Genomic DNA, 16,242 nt, shown 5'->3' on the forward strand with positions numbered 1-16,242 from the left:
GCAAACTATACAACAAATTATTTACACCAAGTATCAGCCTTCTAGCGGATTTTGGAAAATTAACAATCTTGATCTTGCCCAAATCGAAAAAATAAGGTAAATTGCTGATTAATATCTTGTACTTTGGAGCTAGTCTCACTATAGTACCCAAACTTCAAAATATGTGACTATAATACCTGAATTCCCAAAAATTTTCAATTTAGTATTTGCCATTAGTAATATGTTAATTATCTGTATCACGTGACATGTGTGACTTTAATTTTTTGAAAATGCCAAAACTATCTTTTTTAATATTTTTGGGACCATTTTACCCTTTTCTTCAAAATATCAAAAAGTTAGGGTTCTTTCTTCTTTTCATTCAACTTATTTGGCAATTGAACAAAGAGAACAAAGAACGCTGAACAAAGGGTTTGAACAAAATGACTACAATTGGTTCTTAAGATAGCCGAACAAAGAAGGACCATAATTTCATATTTTCTATATTTGTTGCTATTAGTTGATTTCCTTGGAGTCTTTTAAAAGGTAGTTATTGAAGGGTTAAGGGCTAGTGTTCAGATCTCCTACCCACAAGAATCCTGTCCACACCTGTCCATACATCATAAATAGATGCACATTCAGAATATCTCATGTATTTACATGTTACCATTTATGGGGAGATATACACAATGTACAGCTATAATGTCCTGTGGGTCGGTGTGGGTAGAGAAAATCTGGATTGTAAAGACCATGCGGGTCTTAACCATTGCATAGGGGCCTCATAGTATCAAGAAGAAAGCATCATCATGATCTCTTGCTTTTGCATTTTCTAACCATAGATCCTTTGTGTATTTTGGTTTTGGTGAATCTATGTAGAGGATGTCACATGTTCTCTTGCCTATTTTTGGAGTTTCCAACGTGCATGGTTGGGCAAGAAAATTTTCTAATGGGAAGGAAGGAGTAGCTAAAATCATTGATGATACTTGCAGGTGAACCTCATCTATTATCTTTGTTGTCTTTTTCATAATGTTCTATAATTCTATTTGTGTCGACAGGGGTGCACAAGATTGCTTCATGCTTTGAGTACGACTGCCTTATTTCACTGGATTTGTTCAACTTTGTTTTGTAACTAGTCGGAACCCATGCGATGCACGGGCTTTATTTATAAGCAAAATTGAAGATGGAGCTCTATGATATTTCCAAATTAAGTGGTGTCCATCTAAGTTCAATTCAAGTGTTATTTTTTGGGGTTATGTCTTGTTGGATTTTAATCTCATAAGAGATTAAATCCAATGGGTTTGATTGGTCAATTACATGAGAAATTGCACCTACACACTTGATTTAAAAATTTGTTTTTCTCTTACAAAAACCCGGTTTTGAACTTGTCCCACATTGGATAATTATAAGGTTTGTTTTCAGTGTTTCAATAAGAGCTGATTTACACTCATTAGAATTAGTAGAGGAGAGTATGGGGATTCGATACCGCGCAACGCGTGTGCGCACGTGTGTGGCGCAATGAGGTGCTTTAGAGGCGCACTTTGCTCGCACCCGCGTGGCTCGCGATGGGCGGCTATGGTTTTGGTGCGTTGATCACCGTTGATGAGATCAACGGTCACGATTCGATTGGGTGTGATCAAGAGGCACAATTCAAAGTTAACAGTTAATTACTTTTTAAACAGTCACAATGTTTAAAATTTTGACTGTTCAAGGTGCCTTCTCTAAACCAACACCCACATTTTCCTCATACCTCTTCACAAATTATTTAAGAATCATGAATCAGACTCCAAAACACACAATTTCGAAATTCACTCTCTCTCTCTCTCTCAGTCCGATCTGCTACAGTCTCATAGAAGGTTTCTTTGGAGACTCTTCAACTTTGTTGGTTGTAGATTCTCACCCAAAGGCTCTGTTGTATCTTGAGAACGAATTTGCTTGTAACCCAACAACAAACTCAGTAAAACTGAGTGGGGGCAAATAACGTTCTAAAGACAGTGTCTTCAGACGCGCCTCAGAGCTTCTCCTCCAAAGTTACAGTGACCCCATCTTCTCCAACATGTCTAGCTTATCCAATCACAATTTAAGTTGTGCTTTAGTGAGAGGGGCCAATTTCTTATTCTCTACATAAATTTGTATTGTTTTTTTTTTTGTATCTTATTTTTTATTATTTTTTGAAAAAGAAATTTTTTATTAATTTTTACTGGTTTATTATTATTTTTGTATTATTTCTGGGTAAGATTATTAAGAAAACATCCTCTTAAAACAATTCTATAAACCACCCTTGTGTTTTGACCCTAACAAAGGCCTCTTCTATAGTTTTGAGGAAAAAAGTGCAAATACCTCCTTTCCCTTAGCTTTTCCGTAACAAAGACATTGAAGTCTTATCATTATTAATGCATTATCACACATAATTTAAAGTTTCAAGCTTACCCTTCACTAATTTATTTTTCTAGATAACTTTCAAAGAATAATTCTCCTCAATCTTCTTGGACAAAATAAGTTAAAAAGGCTAAATTAGAGTAATATTAATGCATTACATCAACATTTTTTGTTTGGAATGATGATGAAAGGAAGGTATTTGCATCTTTTCTCAAAACAATAGGGAAGGTTTTGTTAAGGTCAAAACAATGGGGGAGTTTCATAGAAATGTTAGAAAATCCAAGGAGGTTTTTATAATTTTCCTTATTTTTAAATGGAATTTAAATTGATCTTAAATTAATTAAACTTTATTTAACATTAATATTTTATATTAATTTCTCAAATTAGTAAAAATTGAATTTATTTAATTATATTAAGTTTTTATTAAATTTAAATTACTTATGAAATTTATATAAATTTTTATTTTTTAGTGGAACTTAAGTTGGTTTTAAATTAATAAAATTTAATTATAAAACTAATAAATGTTTGATAATTTTTTATTAGTTTTATATTAATTTTAAATTGATACTAGTTTTTATTTATTTTATTCCTTTTATTAATTAAATCATTTTTATTATATTAATAAAAATATTTTTATCAATAACAATAATTAATATTTTTTATTTTATTTAAGTAACTTGCTAAATTATTTTTATTATGGTTGATTGAGTTTTATTATTTTTCAATGGAATATAAATGGATTATAATTTTGAATGGAAGTAGATTATCTAGCATAGTAGTATATCATTAAATATATCAATTTCAATATGATTAATATTTACTAATAATTACAGTTAAATGCAAATATAACTAAGATATATATATATATATATATATAGGTAAATTGAAATGAATATATATATAAATAAAGTTAATGTGCTTTAGGCAATTTAATGGAGTAATGGAGATGGAAGAGAATTAGTGACATGAGTTATTGAAAGAGAGAGATAAAGGCAATTAATGAGGAGAGATTATTAAAAGAGTTAAAGGAAAAAAGGGGGGGGGGGAGAGAGAGAGAGAAAGAGAGTTAATAGTGTATTAATGAGGAGTTTTAAAAGTTTTAAAGGTGATTGGTCACTTGAATTATTTTGTTTAATTTTAAAATTAGAAAATTCAACAGAAAAAGAAGAAAGATATGTGCCTTTGAGAAAAAACCAAAAAAATAAATAACTTTGAGAATAAACCAGAAAACAGAAAAGTGCCACCTAGGCACATTGCACTTTAATATATAGATATAGATTAGTGGCATAAGTAATTGAAGGAGAGATTTAATAGCATAATTAATGTGGAGAGATTATTAAAAGAGTTAATGGAAAAACGGAGAGATAGTGTGTGAAAGAGTTAATGGTGTATTAATGAGTGTTAAAAGTCTTAAAGGTGATTGGTCACTTGAATTATTTTGTTTAATTTTAGAATCATAAAATTAAAAAATAAACAAAAAAAAGATATGTGCCTTTGAGAAAAAAAAATCCGATCAAATTCGAACTCAGATGCCCTACACACAATTTGATTAGATTTCAAATTGGAGTTGGAAGTAGTTAACATCCTGTTGAACCAAACTCAGATTTAGATGAATCCAATCCAAGTCCGATCCAATTACAGGCCTAAGAAAAACTGATGAGGATGGTTGGTGGTCTACCATCCTTATTGGTGCCAACTCATAGCAGCAATCCACCACCTCTATTTTCCACAAACACCGCTGCAACTCACAGCAGCGGCAGTCTTCTCTTTCCCTTAACCTCTCAGTCCTCTCTCTCTCTCTCTCTTCTCCTTCTCTCTATCTCTTCTTTTCTCTTTCTTTTCTCTACTACCTCTCGTTCTTGTCACCACTGTTTTCCACGACCGCCACTACAACTCACAGCATTGGTCTACTCTTCCCTCTCTTTCTCTCTCTCTCTCTCTCTCTCTCTCTCTCTCTTTCTCTCTCTCTCTCAACAATAATGGCTTTAGACCTATTTTCTAGAAACGGCTTCAAATCTCCCTTTTGTGCGATAGAGCCGAGAATGCAGATGACCAGTGGTTCAGATCTGTTTTTTGAAAATGGCCTCAGGTCTCTTTTATGTGAGCCAAATGGACATTTCATTATTTCCATTATGATTTAATGGCAATGGCAATTGTCAAAAACAATATGGGTAATTTAATACAATAGTTAAATAATAAGGGTAGAGCTAGTCAATTAGCTAAACAATAAGGGTAGTTTAAGAAATTTTTTCTTTATATTAATCATATTAAAGACAAATAAGTGTGGTAAATAATAATTATTCTTATTGATGTTGGAATGAAGTATAAACTTAAAACTAATCCAAACATGAAAATTACTTTTGTGGTGGCGAGTCAACAATTCAACCTTTTGAGTCAAATGTGTTAATCCTTGACATCGTAATTAAATAAAAATGCAAAAAAAAAGATAAAAACCACAAAAAACATTATGTAGTAATACAAAAATTTTATAAAAAAAAAACATTTAGGCATTTTTCTAACACTAGTAATTAAGCACGTGTGTTGCACGTATGAATTTTTTTTATATTAATTACTTGAATTTTAGATGTATCATAGTTAGGATAGAAATTGAAAATTAATAGATGTAACAACATGGTTAAACATAAACTTAAATACTTGTACTAAATGTGCACTTATGGAAATTTTAAATTACAATAACAATTATTGTTACTACTACTACTACTACTAAATTTTGTATTCCATTTCTGTCTTAAATAAAAATAATTTTTATTTTAACAATTATTTTTATTTAATATGATGATTATATAACATTACAAATGTTCCAAAATGTCTTTGACAAAACTCTATACTTTTTTATCTTTTGTGTTCTATCTTTTTTTAAATATTTATTATTCAATTATGACATCATGAATTTCTTTGAAGAGTTGGATTCTTGACCCACCATTTAAATAAGAAAATAGCTTTGCTTTTGGATCAATTTTAAATTATATATTTTATCTACATTATATACATAATTTTTTACTTATCACACTTAATTTTTGTTTGACATAATTAATATATAAATTTTTTTATATATTCTTTTGATTACTTGTACTTTTTTATTATTGTTTAAATATTTATTATTAAACTATTATGTCATCCATTAATCCATTTCACCCAACCCAATAACCCATGAACCAAAAAGAAAAATAGTTTGATTTCTAGGTTGGCATTTTTGTATTACATTTCCATTATTGATAAAATTACATCGTATGTATAATATTTACTTTTGTTTAATATAATGATTGTATAATATTATATATGTATCCAATATTTTATTTTTTATAAATATATAACATCATATCTTATGTATAATATTTATTTTTGTGATTCTTTGTATTTTCTATTTTTAAAAATTTTATTATTTGACTATGATATAATTTCAATTTTAGGTTGATTATAATTTTGGCATTCCATTTTCATCATTTACAAAAATATTTCTTACATTTCATACTTATTTCTGTTCAATATAATGAATATATAACATAATGACATGCCCGGTTCTTTTTTTTTGATTATATATTTTATTTATTTTAATTTTTTGTTATTTAATTATGGCATTATTTATTAACAAATTTGACCCCAAATAGTTAAATTGCTTACCCACCACCTAGAGGGAAAAAATGGTTTTGTTTTCAAAATATTTATTTTTATATTATTAAAATTAATGTTGTGGATTTAATTAGTACAATTTAATAATGAGAAAAATATATCCTAAATATAAGATTTAATAAGAGAATATACCTCAGATATGAGATTTAATGAGAGATAATAGGAAAATAGTTTTACTTCCAATTGGTTTTAAATTTTACATTTCATTTCCATCATTAATAAAAAAATTTCTTATTTATCGTAAATATTTTCAACTTGTTGTTGACCTGGTCGATTGAACCGTTCGAATCATCACTCGGTCATGATTCTAGGTTTGGTTCTATTGAAACTCCCCCTTTTAGTTAAAAACCGTCTAACTTGGCTGGTTTAACCATTGACCCGTTCAACCTAGTAACCGAGTTGTAGGTTGCACACTTAATTATGTGCAAACTTTTGGAATGCATAACTTTGCACTCTGATGTTCGATTAGGGTTATCTTTTTTTTTTCATTTTGAGTAACTTTTCAAGATTTATACATCCCAAGGGCATTATGCGCCTTGCCTTGCTATTTTTGCAATAAAAAAACCCTTTTTTGGCCCCAAATTGCAATTTTTAATATTTTATAAATAAAAAATTTAAAACAGAATTTAAAAACATAAATAAATGTAACATAATACATATATTATATGCATTATATGTAAAACATAACTATGATATATGTAAAACATAATTACACTATTTATTGATAAAATATGTAATTTTACACACACACACACACAAATAGTGTTGACACAAAGCAGTTTAACTCATTTGACCTTGATAGTCAAACTGGTGACCTGTGACCCAAAGTCAAAAGCGGGTCAGTTTTTAAAACATTGTTTATTATACTTATTATTGTTTAATATGTCAAATATATTATCTTAAAAACGCTCCCATTTTTTTAAGTTCTATATTTTTTGCATTTTATTATTTAATTGTGGCAACATGGATTGGCCCCTTTGACCCAAATGGTTTAATTTCTTAACACCACCTAGATGAAAACACTATTTTTTCTAGGTAGATTTTAAAAGTATAGGTTTTTATGTTATTGAAATTATTAATTTATTATGTATTATTTAATTATAGAATTTAATGATGAGATGAATCAAAGAAACCTTAAATATATGATTCAATGAAGGGCGAATGCCAATTAATACCTTAGATGTGGGATTTAATGAGAGATAATTAAATGCATTGAATATCTTAAAATTAACTCTTTTCAATTCATTTAATATCAATAACTAATTACCCTATTTGTCCTTATTTTTTATCAATAAATTTAAATATAGAGGGGTAAATTTTGTCATCACAAAATTCCAGAAATAGTCTTGAGACTATTCGTACTTTTTAAAGTAGTATAGATATTGATTTTATATTAATCATATTAAAGAAAAATTAGTATCATATATAATAGTTGCTTTCATTGATGTTGGAAATAAAATGCACATTTCTAATATCATATTAAACAAAAAAACGTGACAAATAAGAATAATTTTTATAGACATAACAATATTAAAAAATTATAAAACAATTGGAAACATATTATTTACTATTATTATCATAAAAAATTGTCACTTTTGAAGCTTTTACATGCTTACTAATATTATTAAAAGTATGTTTGGGCTTGTGGAACTTATCTTCTTGACTAAAATAACCCTATTTTTGTGTTTTGTTCCTCTATTGCAAGGCCAAAAAATGTATTTGAACTATTACTAATTTCTACCTTATTCAGTTTCCTATAATTAAGTTATATATTTAAGGTATTAACTTCTGTTCTTTCTCATTAAATCCTATATTTAAAGTAATTTTATCATCAATAAATAAATTCATTCAACTATTAAAAGTACAAACAAGTTGGTGGAACCTATCTTCTTGACTAAAATATCCCTATTTTTTAAATCTGGTCCCCCTAATTGTGATGGCAGAAAAATGTAATTTGAACTACTTCTTTTGATGTCATTCAATTCCCTGTCATGATATGTTTTATATTTAAGGTGTTGATTCTCATTCTCCTTCATAATCCTATATTAAGGTATTTTTTCTCACCAATAAATTCTACTAATTATATCATTTTTGCTATAAAATTCTACTAATTAGTAGATCTATATGCAATATTTTTAACAATTAAATCCTTTTATTTGAAAACTGACCCAAAAGCGAAATTGTTCTTTCATCCAAGTGGTGAGTGTAATATGTTAAACTAGCTAGCTTTTGATTTTTGGGGTTATAATTTAAACCATGGGTTGGACATATTCCATCCCACTTAGAAAGAAAAAAATAGAAAAAAAATTAAAACATAGTCCTTTCTCTATTATTTCTTTGTGCATGTTTGTATTTGATGGGAAGCTTTTTGCATACTAACTTCACGCATCGATCTCAAATAGTCATTGAGGACTACTACTTAAAATTTTATGTTTCTTGTTAAGGATTCAAAAATAAAGATGAAGAGGATCTAGTGGTGAGGGAGGGTCTCATTTGCACAATTTGTTCTTCATCCACACCCATTCCTTTTGCAGAAAATCCTGCCTCGAAGAAGCTTTTGACGGCATCATCCATGTACTTCTTCCCCTCCTTCACAGTCATTTGCTTTCCAATATGTTCAAGATAAGTTGGCAAGATGTGTTCACCTTTCAGCACAGCTGCAAGCTGTAGCAGCTCCTGTTGGAATTCACTTGGTGTCGCATTTTTGTTCGGCCCACCTTGCCTGATCTTGACCGGAGTTGGCAATTGTTCTGTGGTGATAGTTACAGTATTATACTCAAGGTTTGAAGTATAAAAAATGCAAAGAGTATCAAAAAAGAAATTTTAAAAGACATGTGTTTGGATATAAAAAAATAGGATATATAATGATATGCTTAGGATGGCAATTTTGTGGGAATTTTTGGGTATCTGACCCATCCCGATCCTAATAGGACTGGCCTGTTTATCAAAACCCTATAGGGTTTGCAACAAGTTTTAGATTTTAGGTTAAAACCCTAAGTAGGGTATGGAATGGGTTGGGTTTTTGTCGTTAGGTTTACCTAATTATTAATCCATGTATATATTATAAACCCATGCATATATTATTAAGTATGGGAAATCTATGATGTTAAGAAAACTTGATACTAAAAGAGTTTTACCAATTGAAAACCCCTCTGAATTTTAATAAAAGACATGATCTGTTGCCATTTTTTTTATATTAGTTGATTGGTTATAAGTTCTTCTAGCTAGTATCATAGTCAAACCCTAATAAACATATCCTTTATGTTTTATAAGAAATAATCTATATAGTAAAAAAGGTTAAGAGAGAATTCAAATATTTCCCCTTGTGTCCCATTGTAAATATCTTCACCACTAGCCTATCATACCATGTTTGCTTAAGAAAGACATCATATCGCATTTCACTTATCTGATGACATGTTTGGAATGGGACAAGTTTGGGAAATTAGGAGAAAAAATTAAATGGGTTTAGGATCAAGGGTGCATTGATAGGTTTGGAACTGAGAAGGGCATTTTTCATAGGTACACTACTTGTTGTCATCCCTAGATTTGCTAGGAAAGCTCAAATAAATCTTAAAAAAAATACATCAATGACACTAAATCTAGGTGTTAAATGACTATAAATAAGGTATATAAACATAAAAAAGCACAAGGCACATACTTCAAGACAGGGGTGACATTCATATCTTAATTTTTAGAAAACAAATATAATTTTTATTAATATTTATAAATATATAAACTTTAATAATTGTTTATTTTATTTTTTAATTTCGCTGATATACATGACCTAAAAAGAGAAAATGTAAGTTAAAATCCAGAACTCACTTAATTATGAGTTATGACAAGTAATTAAAGAATAACCACAGATTTTTGCTTCCGAACCAAGATACTTAGGCTTGAATTTTATTCCGTGTTTCTTTTTGTAACATGAAGGTTAATTGTGCATTAATGAGTGGAAAGAAATAGTATGAATAAAAGAGAGAGAGAGATCTTTAGCGGCTTTTTTCAGTTTTTGTTTTCAAACCAGTTCAGGAGGTCACCGATCGATAATGTGACAAAATTTTAATCTTCTTGGTGTAAATAACTAGTGAAGTTTTTCAGGATAAATTGCTAAGTCCTCCTCTAAAGTGGTTTTTGACCTTCCCTGAAGTTTATTAATTGCAATCACTTCTGAATTTTTCGACACAGTTGCAAGTAGATCCCCTCTGTTAGAATCCTCTAACAAGAGGCATGAAAATATCTAAAATACCCATGTAGTGATTTTTGACTAAAATGTTTATTTTCCAATTAACCACTATTCCAAACCCTTTCAATCTCTTTTTCCGAAATGATTTATTTTCAAATTTTCCCTTCATATCAACTGCTCAAAGGTAAAGCTGCAACTTTAAACTCTTTTTTTTTTTGTTATTCATAAAGTTTGTATTGTTTTTACTGTAGAAAGAAACCAGCCTCAATAATAACTGTATGGGTATTTTTAACCAAAGATGTCTACTTGAAGTTGTGTGAAAAAGTTCAAGGGAGGTGAATGCAATTACCAAACTTCAGGGAAAGTTTCAGCAAATTACCCTTTTTTTAATTATAAAAATAATAACTAGTGGAATTAATATCATGTAAATGAGAGAAATATTTAATGGTGAATTAATGAGAAGAGAACATGTGAAAACTCTTAGTTATATTTAGAAAAATCCATTATGAGCATATACTCTTGAGTAAAACCAGCCTCAACACACTTGTTATGATCTTCCAATCGTTACAGTTCTTGAAAAATCATCGAAGGTACAGGCAAGTATTTCTCCCTATTAGGTTTATACTTTAAAAGATATTTTAAAAGTTGACCCAAAAACTGCTTTTTCCCTTAAGCCTATATCTCTTGAAATTTCCTGAAGCAAAAATAGTTCACAGACCCTAAGAAAATTGTATCTTCACATTGGGATTATCTCGCATATTTGTATGTTAAATTCATGGAGAAATATTCTCAATGCGTATACACAATTTTTGCTTTCAGGAGATTCTAGTGCTTTTCACTATGGGTGGCAATCAGCTGTTCAATTATTCAAGTCAAATAGATCAATCAGTGATATCATAAATTAAACAATAAAAATATAAAAAATTTGTAAGAAATATTATGTATTTATAATATTAATTAAAAGTATGATAAATGAAAAATATTATTATAAATGATAGAAATTACTAAAAATACAAAATATAAAAACAAGCAAAAGAGAATTAATGTTTAATCTATGCCATTCAACCGGCAAGGTCACTAAGTCATTAACTGAGACAATGTTTAGAAAAAAATGGCTCATAGACTTAACTGACCTAGAAGAAAACTGGTAGATGATGGATCAACCGGCCCAACCAGTCGGTTCAATTGTGAGTTGAAAACATTGGAAATACATTATCTAGCATAGAATATATTATTCCATTTGGAGCTTTAAAAAGCCAAAAAAATAGAAATGAATGGACAGAGGTAAAAGAGAATAACCTGGACAATCAGTTCTGGGTTCGGTTCTTGTCTGGACGATGCCTTCAAAAGTGCCGGCCCATTCATCCCTTCTGGTTAAGAAGGGAGAGGGGAGGTTGAAAAGCTTCTTCACTGTTGCAGGTATGGATGAGTGCTCGAACTCTGATGTAGAGAATGGAAACCCATTGGGGCCATGAACAACTGCATCATCATCATCATCATCAATTGTTACTCCAAATTGTTTTTGAAATTATGGAATTGTAGGCTTTTGCTTCTGAAAGGCCCAAGAAGAAGGTTTTTCATCTTCTTAGGGTGAAACTTGGATGGGTTTAACCCAAGCCCAGGCCGATCCAATTTGCAATTTTATATGGTTTAGGTTTAGATTTTCGGCCCTCGGTCTAGGCTTGAGCCGAAAAATTTGGGCTCTTTTATTTTCCGGCTCAGGCATATACATTAGGTAGTAGCCTAAGCACTGCCTGTATACCAATTTGAGAGTGGTGCCCACTGGAAACATCAATTTGAGTATGCTGAACACAAGACATTGCTGGGCACGTTTACCCAGCTGCACATTGGGAACATCTTTTGTACTTTATATCACTGATATTCCCGATATGTGGTTGGGTAAATGTGGCCAGCAATGTATTGTGATTAGAAGATCTGGATTCAAATCATGCATATATATTATATGCATATTAGACCTGTTCATGGGCCAGGTAGCCCAACGGGTTGGATCAATCCAACCCATTATTTATCAGGCTCAAACAAAACTTTAGGCCCACGGGCTCAAGTTTGGACTTTCTTTTAGTCTGGTCCGCTAATATTACACATTTAATAAAAACATTGATTAACAGGGGTGAGCATTCAGTTTATTCAGTTAAAAACCAAACTGAATAAACTGAAATTTTATAAAAAAAAAATAAAAAATAAAAATCGAACCAAAACCAAATTACAAGAAAACTGAAATAACCGAAACCAAAATTTTCAGTTTGGTTTTTGGTTATTTATGTTAAAACCAAATTTCATTAACATAAAAATATTGTATAAACTTAATTTCATTATAATATACTATATATAATATATTAATATATAAATATATGGCATATTATATGTTATATGTTATATATTGTATATTATATAATGAGTTTTGGTTAATTTGGTTTTTTCGGATAACCGAATTTTTAATTTTGAAAACCGAAACTGAAAACCAAAATTTCCAAAAACCGAATTAACTGATCCAAAAAACCGAAACCAAAATTTTCAGTTCGGTTTTTTGGTTTTAACCGAATAATGCTCACCCCTATATATAAGGGTTGCATTTGGGCTCAAAATATAGGCCCGGTTATCAGGCTGGTTTTAGGCTCGAACATGAACATTTCCTGTTAATAAAAACATAAAGCATAGTGTAAACCTAGCTCGCCCGATCTGTGAACAGGTCAAATGCATACACATCCATGCTTTTATATTAATTTTTGTGTATTGATTGATCAACCCGAGCTTAGCTCGAGCTCAAATCCAACCCAAATGTATCAAATTTTAACATTGAACTTCATTTTTGTTTTTGTGGAACAAGATTGGGCTTGGATTCAGGTAAAACCTGGTCCAGACCACCCGACTTTCGCCCCTACATCTCCACCACTTCAAGCTTGAGAAGTTTATCTCAATTTTGGACCACTCTAGTGTTACATGTTACACGGAAGGAAAGAATGTAACTACCACCCTTTAGGCTATGTTTGGTTTGAAGGAAAAAAGTGGGAAAGGAAAGAAAAGACAGAAAATCTTATATAAGATTTGTAAAAGTTTCCTTACTTTTCCTTTCTTTTCCCTACATTTTCCTTCAAACCAAACATAACATTAGTGGACTCCGTTCGATTACAGCTGGCTGAACTAAATGACCTTTTACTGAAGAAGTTATTAAAACAGTTGTGAATTTGTTGATGAGCGAAGATAAAGTTAGGTTAATTGGTATGAGCACGGATTTACTACCCACGAGAACATCTATCCACGTTACCCGCATGATATCGCAGCCACACATTTAGGTTATTATGTATGGGAGATGTTTCTGCACACACAGCTGTAATATTTTGTAGGTATCTGTCGATGGAGTTCTTGTGAGTAGGATCGGGACACGATTGGTCGATTGGTATACCCTTTAACATTTCATTTCTTTTATACATTAAACTAAAAGAAAATGAGTAATTAACTTCAGTCATTGAACCATTATCACAGAGTTCTCATCTGCTGATCACAACGTTGCTGCCTTGCTAGTCAAGCTCATCCAGCTGCACTTCATAAATATTGGTGATGTAAGATACAACCGATGTTGTAGATGTGTAGCTGGGCGAACGTGGCCAGCAACGAATTGTCATTTGTGGTTAGCAGATTCGGACTCCTTACAAGTACCACAACCCCCCCTCTAGCGAGCTTCGCTAATGTAATGCACCTACTAGAATTCAAGACTGAACCCGGTCAGTCTGGGTGGATTTTTTTGTTCAACCCGATCGGGTTCAGAGAATTCAAGACTTGCCAATTGCCATAGTGCCATTGCCTCAGTGTCTCACTAATTAAAAGAATTGGAATCTGCTCCTCACATTGGGCGCCTCACACCGATCTAACAGGTACATCTCATCATGCATCGAGGGTGAGGCACCCTATGTGTGTAGCAAGCAGATTAGGTCTCTAATATTAAAGTCCGATGAAGCAAGCTAGATTTTTCCTTCGTCACCAACGACGTAGGATGAAACGAATTTGCCACGTGGCAAAGGATAGTGACGGATGTACCAGTCCCTTTTTCAATCCAAGGTGAGACCATGATAGTAGGAACCCGAACTCCGAGGCGGTCGAACCGAAACAAGAATGGTTCCGGCCCAACAATCCCATCCGGGCTAGGTACACCTGTCACCGGCGTCGGCACATGGTCGTAGAACCCACCGTGTTCGTCGTACGTAATCACAAGCAACGTCTCATTCCATTGCGGGCTCGCCCTTAACGTCTCGTACACCTCCTTCACAAACATCTGTCCCTGATACACATCGTGCGACGGGTGGTCGTCGTTCGCCGGCCACAACTTCGTGTCTATGTATCGCTGCTCAATCACTACATAATTCGGCAACTTCCCGGCCTTCGCATGGCTCTTGAAGAATAAATCGTATGGATGGAACTTGGTTAAGTACTTGAGCTTCCTTAGGTTTCTGTAGAACAGTGTTGCCGGGATGTTTTGGAAGTAAATTCCAAACGAAAGGCCCGCGTCGTGGATGTTTTCGAAGATTGTTCTTTGTGGGTACCCCTTAATGAGTAGGCTTGGATTGTTGCTGGTGGCGCCACCAGAGGTTGCAGAGTGAACGAAGAGTCTGTTGGGCTGGGTGGAGGACGGGACCGCCGCGAACCACCGATCGAAGACGGCGAACTCAGTGACCAGGGATTTGTAGACTGCGACCATATCGGGGTTGAAGCCGTTCATGACGCTTTCGGACATGTTGGTGGAGTTAGTCATGGCGAAGGCTTGCTGGGCGAAGCCGTTCATCGGCGGAGGGACGGCGGAGGTGTCGTTGGAGCCAAAGATTTGCTCGCGGATGGCTTGGAAGGAGTGGCCGGGATCTGGGTCGACGTAGTGGGATTGGTCCTTGAAGAAAAAACGAGGGGAGTTGGGATCGGTGGTGGAGAGTAGATTGGATTCAGTGCCGTCGACGCCATTAATCTGTGGGTTGATTCGTTTCATCCATCCGAGCATGTGATCAAATGATCGGTTCTCCATTACTAGAACCACCAACGTCTTGTTGGACCTGCTGACGCCGAATTGCAGAGAATATGAAACACGAGAAGATAAACTAGTGTAAATGGAGCCATTGATGAACCTTTCTTCGTTGCCATTGCTGTTGTAGGTAAGCCTTCAAAGAGAGAGCCCATGGGCAAGCAATGCTATGCTTTGTTCTGGACTCTCTCCCTCTCTCTCTCTCTCTTCAGTCTGTGGTTGCTTAATTGCTTTCCCTAAAACGAGAATGGCCACGAGATGATTCCTCTCCCTCTTATATCCATTAGTTATTATTTAATGACATTAGTATCTACTTTGCCACGAGGACGGAAAGTCAAAAGGCGGGACCACAACTTGACCCGACCAGAAGATCCTGACCATTTGCACAGTTAAGATATGGTTGTAATGTTTTGTGACCTCGACATGATTCAATGGTCGGGTCGGATCCTAAATGAATGTTATCAATCGGGTTTTTGAAGAAACAGCCAAACAGGCTGCTGTTACGTATACAATATTATTATTAGTAATTAAGTACATGCATTGCATTTGGTAAATTTTTCTTCATATTAATTATTTGAATTTTAAATATATCATAGTTAAGATAAAAATTGAAAATTAACAAAAGTAATAATATGATTAAAAATAAACTTAAATGCTTATAGCAAATGATAATTATTATTATTGTTGTTGTTGTTATTAAATTTTATATTACATTTTTATCATAAATAAAAATAAATTTTATTTTAACAATTATTTTATTTAATATGATAAATATATAACATGAGAAATGTTTTCAAATGTTTTTGACAAAATTCTATGCATTTTCATTTTTGGTGTTTTATCATTTTTTAAATATTTATTACTCAATTATGACATCATGGGTTTCTTTGAAAAATTAGACCATTGACCCACCATTTAGATAAGAAAATAGCTTTGCTTTTGGATTAGTTTCAAATTAGGGAAAAATGCAACCCGGGCTAGTTGTACATTTAAAATTATGCTATAAGTTGGTCCATAAAGCAACAAAACT

General features: G+C 32.3%; 1 pseudogene; it reads right to left on the reverse strand.

Moving 5' to 3' along the window:
• Positions 1–8,438: 8,438 nt before the first annotated feature.
• Positions 8,439–15,617, reverse strand: LOC104606085 (non-specific phospholipase C2-like; annotated as a pseudogene).
• Between the last annotated feature and the right edge of the window lie 625 nt (positions 15,618–16,242).

This window comes from Nelumbo nucifera, chromosome 2 (assembly GCF_055504915.1).
Source record: "Nelumbo nucifera cultivar China Antique chromosome 2, China Antique-T2T, whole genome shotgun sequence".
Taxonomy (NCBI): Eukaryota; Viridiplantae; Streptophyta; class Magnoliopsida; order Proteales; family Nelumbonaceae; genus Nelumbo; species Nelumbo nucifera.